Raw genomic sequence first — 9,514 nt, 5'->3', positions numbered from 1 at the left:
GCAAATGTCACACAGACGTATATCAACTTTTAATGCATATTGTTCTTCGCGTATGTTTCTGAAACGCTCCTTTTATGATGATTACTCGCATATTTCTATATTATTCATAACTCATTACCGTCCTAGGAGTACAGTTCTGGAGTATTTTCCTCATTTATATTAAGACTCCGATCAGTTACGCAATATTGCTGTTCGTCTGAGTGCAGTTTGTTCAGTATTTGCATCCAGGAAAGGTGAACTTTTCAATGTTTCGGCCGTCGTATAACGTTCACCTGCCAACCATATATTCACTCGTTTCCTGTAAATATCTGCTGCTGTTGCGTTTCACTACTGGGAAAAAAATCTCTCACCTGACGTCTTATGCGGTGATAATTTCGACTTATCAATCTTTATTAAATGAATCACAATTTTAGCACATTGCTGGGAATATTTCCCGGTAATAATCTCCGATTTTTATGTGCTGGAAAGGTTTGCATCAGTGGCCACCTAGCATAGCAAATCCAAGAGGGGAAACTTCTACAACATTGCATAAAAGCAGTTGCAATAGCTTACCATTTTGAAGTTGCTTTCTTGCCTATCATTCGCGTAGAATTTCTTGAGGCAGAAGTTTATTCATGTCGGATGCAGGAGTCTTTCTTTCCGTTTAGTGTGTGTGCTGAATGGTCGCCATTCTGCAGCAGATACCGGTGACGACATAAAGAAATAAGAAATAAATACCTTTTATCACCAAAGCTGGTTTGTAGTTACGCTTACAATGAGACATGTTACCTTGTTAGTGTCTTCCGTGTACTGTACGAAAAATTACAAACACGACGCATGTGTTCACCACTATGTCAAAATTGTAAACGTAACATCTTTATATCAGCTATCCCCATTTATTACGTCTGTTTTATCAGTAAATAAAAAACTGTTTATGTGTCATTTGCGTTCGCTGCCAATTGCTATTCTAATGTGCTGGCTTCAGGGACACGAATGGTACTGTATACAGTATTGCCAGTCCAATAATGTATGTCTGTGAGTCACAGATAACCACACGAGGAAACGGACTTATTGTTTTTGGTATGTAACAACTTAGGAAATTACCACCAACATTATGGTGGGGTTAGGAACTTGTATTGCACATACAATCGAAACCAGTTATGAGCCAAAGAAATTTCATTTTTCATATGTCATTCATTCCTTGACCTTGTCCATGCACAAGATTTTAAGTGTGTGAAAGCATATAATTTCTTAAGCTATTTTTTTTAGGAGTGCCGAAACTACTGTGAGTGGAAAGCCTCGTGCGAGTCCGGGTTACGGGAAGTCGCACACTAAAAGCAGTTTTGAAGATGTTGATACATACGTTTCCATCTACGAACAGTGATTGAACACTTTTTACATCAATGGAGGAGAACGTACAATATATGTATATACATCTCGATTCTATGCAATCCCACCCGCTGCCGCCCCAAGTTCTTCCAATAGCCAGCTCACAGTGACGGGACTGAATTGTGGCGCATTGCCGTTAAAATTTGGAATTGCTCTCGATTAGCCATCTTGCTGTGCTGATCTGGACCTCTGATGTATTCGCCAGGAGCAAGGAGCGTTGTTCTTCTCTAACAACCGCTCGTCCAACAGCAGGGCTGCTCTGCCTTGTAATGAGTGCAAAGTCACGAACGGCGGTCCGCCGGCGCGCATCCTTCCACGCGTCATTCGCGGCTGGAATGAGAACTGAAGCGAATGACCCACTGGACAGACGCTTGCTGAGCACGTAATGACCACTTGACAATGGAAGGCAGATAGATCAGATACGCCACAGCGGCAGGTACAAGTCAGCAACATCAAATCGAACAAGTCACGTTGTCTTTGATCTTTGCGGCACGTCATTGTTTTCTCATAACCTTCTAATACTGTCCCACATAAATCTCCTCGACATGACAACGTCCTTAAACTCACAGAAGTTAGAATGTAGATGGAGGCTTAGCGACATTCGCCTCTCCCGCGCGACTTTTCGCAAATGGAACAGGATTTCCGTAAAGCATTTAACACGGTGCCACAGTGACTACTGATAACGAAGGTAAAAGTATACGGAATATTTTTCAAGGTATGTGAGTGGCTCTAAGACTAACAGAAATCAGTGCGTCGTCCTCAACGGCGAATGTACAAATTGGTTCAAATGGTTCTGAGCACTATGGGACTTAACATCTATGGTCATCAGTCCCCTAGAACTTAGAACTACTTAAACCTAACTAACCTAAGGACATTACAAACATCCATGCCCGAGGCAGGATTCGAACCTGCGGCCGTAGCGGTCACGCGGTTTCACACTGAAGCGCCTTGAACCGCACGGCCACACCGGCCAGCCGCGAATGTACATCAGAGACAAAGTTATCGTCAGACCTACCCCAGGGAAGTGATGCTATTTTCTATATAAATAAATGTTGTGGCGCCGGCCGCTGTGGCCGAGCAATTCTAGGCAATTCAATCTGGAACCGCGCTGCTGCTACGGTCGCAGGTTTGAATCCTGTCTCGAGCATCGATGTGTGTGATGTCCTTAGGTTAGTTAGGTTTAAGAAGCTCTAAGTCTAGGGGACTGATGACCTCAGTTGTTAAGTCCCGTAGTGCTTAGACCCATTTGAATTTTGAAATGATGTGGCAGATAGGGTAAGCAGCAGTCTGCGGCTGTTTGCTGATGTGGTATATGGAACGTGTCGAAGATGAGTGCCTAATGGATACAAGATGACTTAGACAAAGTTTCTAGTTGGTGTGATGAATGTCAGCCAGCTAAAAGTAGAAGGATGTAAGTTAATGCGGATGAGTAGGAAAAACAAACCCATAATGTTCGAATACAATAATAGTAGTGAGCTGTTTGACACAGTCACGTCTATTAAATATCAGTGCGTAACGTTACACACCAATATGAAGTGGAATGAGCATGTAAGAAATGTAGAATGGTAGGCGTATTGTCGTCTTCAGTTTATTGGGAGAATTTCAGGAAAGTGTGGTTCATCTGTAAAGGAGGCCTCCTGAAGGATGCTGGAGCGATCTATTCTTGAATTCTGCTCGACTGTTTGGGATCCGCACCAGGTTGGATAAAAGGAAGACATCGAAGAAATTCAGAGTCACCAGGAGGTTCGAGCAACACACAAATATTACGGAGATGCTTCGGGAACTAAAATGTAGGGAAGTCGGCGTTCTTTTCGAGGGGCGCTATTGAGAAGATTCAGAGAATCGGCATTTGAGGCTGACTGCAGAATTATTCTAATGCTGTCAACGCACATTTCTCGTAAGGACCATGAAGGTAAGATAAGAGAAACTGGGGCTCATACGGAGGCATATAGATAGTCGTTTTTCTCTCGTTTATTTGCGGGTGAAACAGAAAACGAATTGACTAGTGATGCTACAGGGTGGACTCCGGCACGAACCATATGGTAGGTTGTGGGGTATGTACGTAGATGTAAAAATGGGGGAATGCTACGGTACCCGAAATATCCTCCCACAAAGACTGCAACGTTATCTTCACTACCCCCATGGCCACTTCCAGCTGAGCAGTCTGCTGATGTAGTATCAATAATCTGTCAACATTTACGTGTAACTGAAACTGCATATGCACTGGTGCTAACAGATCACATGTCGCCGGCAAAAACTAGTAATACGCGGAGGGCGAATGCTTCCTCTTCAGTGACTGCGTGTAAGCGAAATGTCATGTCTGCCTTGTTTATGTTGTAGTTACTGCTGTTGCTGCAGCTGGTGTTGTCGTCGTCGTTGTTGTTGTTGATTATGATGATGATGATGATTATGATGATGATGATTATGATGATGATGTTGATGATCATGATCATAATGATAACGACGCAAGAGGGGGAAGAGGTTGAAGTTGCTGGCACATGATCTTACCTCTCATAACAACTTCAAGATAGCCGCCTATTTTAATTTTCGACATGTGGACTACCACCAACAGTGTCACATGCCGACACAGTGGAGGTTTTTGGAAACGAGTTTTACCGTCACCACTTCTGCTCCCTTGCCGGACAAACACTGCCGATGAAAGTTCCTTCCAGTATCGCAATTCGAAATGGCTTTAGACACGAGATTTACTTCTCCCAATACTCTGTTTTGGCTAAAGCAAGAAATAAATCCAGTTTTCTTCATTTATTCATACAAGAAAGAAAAAACAGCAACTAACCACTGTTCCACTGTTCATAATGCTCTTTATTGGGAACAAATAGCACCGTGATGGTTTCGGACCAACAGGATCTTGGTCAGATGGCTGTTCACTTTTAAATTTGCATGTAGCTTATGGTGTACTTGCTAGGTTGTTTGTTTTCTATTGTGCAGAAAGTTCCTTGGGGCAGTGGATGTGTAGCAGGTCCTGCGTCTTTTTATAGCTGTTGGTTTAGAAGTTCATATTTGACCGAATTGCCCCTCCCGCCGGAGGTTCGAGTCCACCCTCGGGCATGGGTGTGTGTGTTATCCTTCGCATAAGTTAGTTTAAGTAGTGTGTAAGTCTAGGGACCCATGACCTCAGGAGTTTGGTCCCTTAGGAATTCAGGAGGACGACGGTTCAATCCCGTCTCCAGCCATCCTGATTTAGGTTTTCCGTGATTTCCCTAAATCGTTTCAGGCAAATGCCGGGATGGTTCCTTTGAAAGGGCACGGCCGATTTCCTTCCCAATCCTTCCCTAACCCGAGCTTGCGCTCCGTCTCTAATGACCTCGTTGTCGACGGGACGTTAAACACTAACCACCACCTTAGGAATTCACACAGATTTGAACATTTGACCGGTTAGTAAACAATATTCAACAGTTTGCTGAAGCGCGCGCGCGCACACACACACACACACACACACACACACACACACACAGACGCCTAAATATATGGAATACGCCTATTTACACGAACATTCGTGTGGCCCAAATATTTAGGTTCGTTTGTTCTTGCGCGCGCGCGCGCGTGTGTGTGGGGGGGGGGGGAGGGGGGAGGGGTTCTCTGCACTGTATTTTCAGAATTCATTTCTTGAAAACCAGTCATCACTGCTATTAAAAAGACGCAGGATTTTAGACAGTGCCATTGATATTCCCTAAAACAGTCTCTTTCGTATTTACTTGCATATAATACTATAGAATTTTGCAGGTCAAATACTGCAGGGAGTTGATCCTAGACTGGCAATAAATGTTTCTTAGTTAACCTCCCGAGCAACACGTACAGCAAGAGGCCGTGGATTTGGAGCGCGCGGAAGCAAATGAAACGTAATGCGACGACACGGCTGCTGTGGCGTCGACACGAAGGAACATTTCAGCTGCGTTGTGAGGCGGAAGTATTTTCAGAACGCGAGATGCAATAAGAATTGATTTTTTTTTAATTACCGGTACTGATATTATGGACTCATATACACTGCTGCCATATACAGTTGCCTTTCACTTTACAAGAATAATTTTGCTCATATTCGTTAATTTGCTAGTAATGTGTTTTTGACAGTCGAAGCAATAATTCGACGACAATCACTTTGTAATATGCCATTGGTTTTCCTTTATAGTAGAGATAATGTATTTTCTTACGAATTATTGTAAATTTGTAGTTTCTTGAATTGTCTCGTCTGTTCATATGAGCTTTTCTTTCATAAATTACTTAACGGTGTTACAGCATTTGAATTTACGGTAAACATAATGTAAAGTTGTACGGAAAATATCGATTTTCGAACAATAGTTTAAGAGAGGTGTTTATATGGTCTCAGTAAGTACCATCTCCTTAGCAGTACCTCGGGTAATGCGTTTCGCGCGTGGCTGAGAATTATTTTTCAGCGATGCCACGAATTCGAGTCGATGGATGTTTCAACATGTCATACGGCTGACGATGATGATGATCACGACAATGATGGTAATGATGATAATTCCAACGACCACGACGGCAATGATGATAATGATGATCATGATGATGATGACGATGACGATGACGATGAACTGCTTGAAGGAGCCCAGACTGATAATTGCGCTTTCATAGGCCTGATGGCCTGAGAATGATCGAAATAACAGGAAACAATTGTACAATAAACTCTAATTGCAGTATTTTTTCTTTACTTTCTGTGAAGATCTGCACCGCATGGGAGAAATTACAGCTGACCATAAGACTCATAGCCTTTCTAATTAGCCATCCGTGCGTCCCAGACCAACGACGAAGTCGTATAAACATCTCGCAGCCGCAGTACGTGTAAAATTTAATAGCGAAAGTGTGGGAGCTCGGAATTATGCAGCAGGTCAGCTTAATCGGCGATCGAAATCGGAGAGGTCGTGAATTGCGTCGGGCTATGCAGCCGGCGCTGCACCGAAACTCGTCATTCGCGGTCGTTAAAAGTGCGAAACTGTCGCGCTGGGACCGCCGGCCGCCGGGTCTCCTATGTAGTGTCCGCCCCGTGGGCCACTTGCGCCTGCCGCCAAGGCCGCCCGTTTTTATAGTCGTGGCCGTCCATTCAGGAGCGCCTGGTCGAGCGGTCGTGCGTCATTACGGGTCGTAACCGAGTCCAAAGGCACGGCGCCCCACCAAGCTGTCGCCGCGCAGAATACGCCATGGGATCGCCCATTGCGAAACCTGGCTGTGGTTACAACGCTTGGTTCTGATCACCTCGCACCTACAACCCATCTATTCACTGCGATGTGTTCAGTCGCTTACCGAGAATCGGGACAGATTTGTAGCTAGATTCAGATCTTCCCTGCAGATGGAACTCAATACGCCGCTCCTAAGTGAATTGGCAGATGTGAAGGTAATTTCAAGGGTATCGCAGGAAACTGAGATAGGACCGTTACTGTTGACAGCTTGTATATACGGGGGTAGGTAAAAAATTATGCACAATGTAGCTATAGCTTTTATTGTGGTACAAATAGGACACGTGCAATGCAAATAGTACACTATGTTAACGTAACTTTTCAGTACAGTCTCTTTCGTTTTCATAGCACTTGGTGCTTCTTTGAATGGACCAAACAAGTGGTAGTTGGAAGGAGCAAGAGCAGGACTATACGGATGGTGAGCCATTCCTTCAGACCTGAGTTTCCGGAAAGTTTCAGCAGTGTGGGCAGCGTGTTTTGTGTGTGTGTGTGTGTGTGTGTGTGTGTGTGTGTTGTAAGTAGGCTGTTTAGGTTTTTATGTTAGTAACGTCACGTAGCGCTCTGTATAAAAATCACTGACTGTGCTGCGTGCAGTCTGTGGCTGGTTTGCATTGCTGGAATTTGTTATTGTAGTGTTGGGCACTTAGCTGTTAACAGCGCGTAGCGTTGCGCAGTTGGAGGTGAGCCGCCAGCAGTAGTGGGTGTGGGAAGAGAGATGGCGGAGTTTTGAGAGCGGATGATCTGGACGTGTGTCCATCAGAGAGAGTAAATTTGTAAGACTGGATGTCATGAACTGATATATATATATATATATATAATGACTTTTGAACACTATTAAGGTAAATACATTGTTTGTTCTCCAACAAAATCTTTCATTTGCTAACTGTGCCTATCAGTAGTTACTGCCTTCAGTAGTTAGAATCCTTTATTTAGCTGGCAGTATTGGCGCTCGCTGTATTGCAGTAGTTCGAGTAACGAAGATTTTTGTGAGGTAAGTGATTCATGAAAGGTAAAGGTTATTGTTAGTCAGGGCCATTATTTTGTAGGGATTATTGAAAGTCAGATTGCGTTGCGCTAAAAATATTGTGTGTCAGTTTAGTGATGATCAGAGTAAGTAAAGAGAGAAATGTCTGAGTACATTCAGTTTTGCTCAGCTCTTTGAAAAACAAATAACGTAAGGGGTTTATCAGCACAGTAATTCATTAATTTTTCCAAGGGGACGTTTCACCCTTTACGGGGATTAGTAAAAAATTATGCTCAATGTAGCTATACGTTTTATTGCAGTACAAGTAGGACACTTGCAATACAAATAGGCCACGTACGTCAACATCTCTTTTCAGTACTTTTCGACGCACTTGGTCCATCGTTGTCCAAGCTTTCTGATGCCTTCAGAAAAGAAGGTTTTCGACTGACCAGCGAGCCCCGCTGTTCACGTCTCGTTCAGCTTTGAATCGACAGCCCCTTAATGCTTTCTTGAGTGGAACAAACGAGTGGAAGTTGGAAGAAGCAGAATCAGGGCTATACGGAGGATGGGCCATTGCTTCAAACGTGAGTTTCCGGAACGTTTTAGCAGTGTGGGCAGCGTGTTTTGTGTGTGTGTGTGTGTGTGTGTGTGTGTGTGTGTGTGTGTGTGTGTGTGTGTTTGTGTTAATGTGTGTGTGTGTGTGAATATTAGTGGATGGTGTTTATCCGCTTTCCCGGTATGCCTGTATGCGGCATAAATCTTCGATAGGACGCTTTTTGAAACACCTTCGGTTACTTTGGTTACCATCATGCGAGCACCAACAATTTGTTCATATTCGAATCACTTAACCCAGACATAATGCCCTAACAACTACACAGAACACTGTTCTGACCACGACTTTCATTTACAAAGTACTGATGACATTGCAAGGTGCCGTTTGACAATAGCGCAACCTGCAGACTTGCCTGGCGTCTGCATTTATGTTAAAGCACGCATTTCTCAGGGTGTTTTCACAGTTTTGCCCGACCCCTGTTGATGTCGATGTAGTTTGTTCCTTGATTCCGTTATTTGTTTCCCTCCCCCTCCTAAAAGTTCTCATGATAAATTCCACCATTTCTCATTGAGAGGTACATGCCCTTGGAAATCGTTATATAGTGGCAGATGTATACATGTGAACAAAAAAGCAATCAGTGGTATGTCTTAATCGAGTAACATACATACAGTTGAAAATGCCTATGCGTTTGCAGTTAAATGACATCGATGGATTTTGCACAACTAGATTTTAACACTATTTTTGTATACAATTATAAATCGCAATAGGTTCGCCAATTGTTGCGCCAGCAAATCGAAATTACATGGCGCCATCTATGGAACTTTACACCAGATGTTATATACTAAACATCTAACTGAGAGCTGTAAACCTTTTGATCTGTAAGTGGTCAAAGTATCCACAGCAGTCAGAGTATACCCAGTTTACGGTACTGAACGGATTGACGGTGGTTAAAAAATTTTTAATATCCAGATATGCAGATGCGGATAAAAGACTTGCGAATGCTGACGCTTGTAAGGGACTTCGAATGCGGATAGAAGTTCTCTAATCTGTGCGTACTTCTAAACACGTCAACATTTTGATGTCGGTTCCCGTCTTGTACGAAGCTGTGCTTATTTCTCTCAGATATTTACGGAATTATTTTAGTTTGTTTCGTCACTGTAAAGTTCAATTTTTTTGGTCCACTGTTAATTATCTGAGAGTGAGCAAGCGAAACGCGCTTGGCGTGAAATTAGAGCTTTAATTCAGTTCCTCCTTAGACGGCTTGTGATGTAAGAACAGGAAAGCTGCACTCAAACGACTCGGAAATCAGCGATATTTTAGATTTTTGCAGTTGTACATCAGCAGTATGGCCATGTGTGGAAACGAAACATGGACGATAAACAGTCTAGACAAGAAGAGAATAGAAGCTTTCGAAATATT

The sequence above is a fragment of the Schistocerca piceifrons genome, chromosome 1 (genome assembly GCF_021461385.2).
Source record: "Schistocerca piceifrons isolate TAMUIC-IGC-003096 chromosome 1, iqSchPice1.1, whole genome shotgun sequence".
Classification (NCBI taxonomy): domain Eukaryota; kingdom Metazoa; phylum Arthropoda; class Insecta; order Orthoptera; family Acrididae; genus Schistocerca; species Schistocerca piceifrons.
This window is presented reverse-complemented; position numbering follows the sequence as displayed.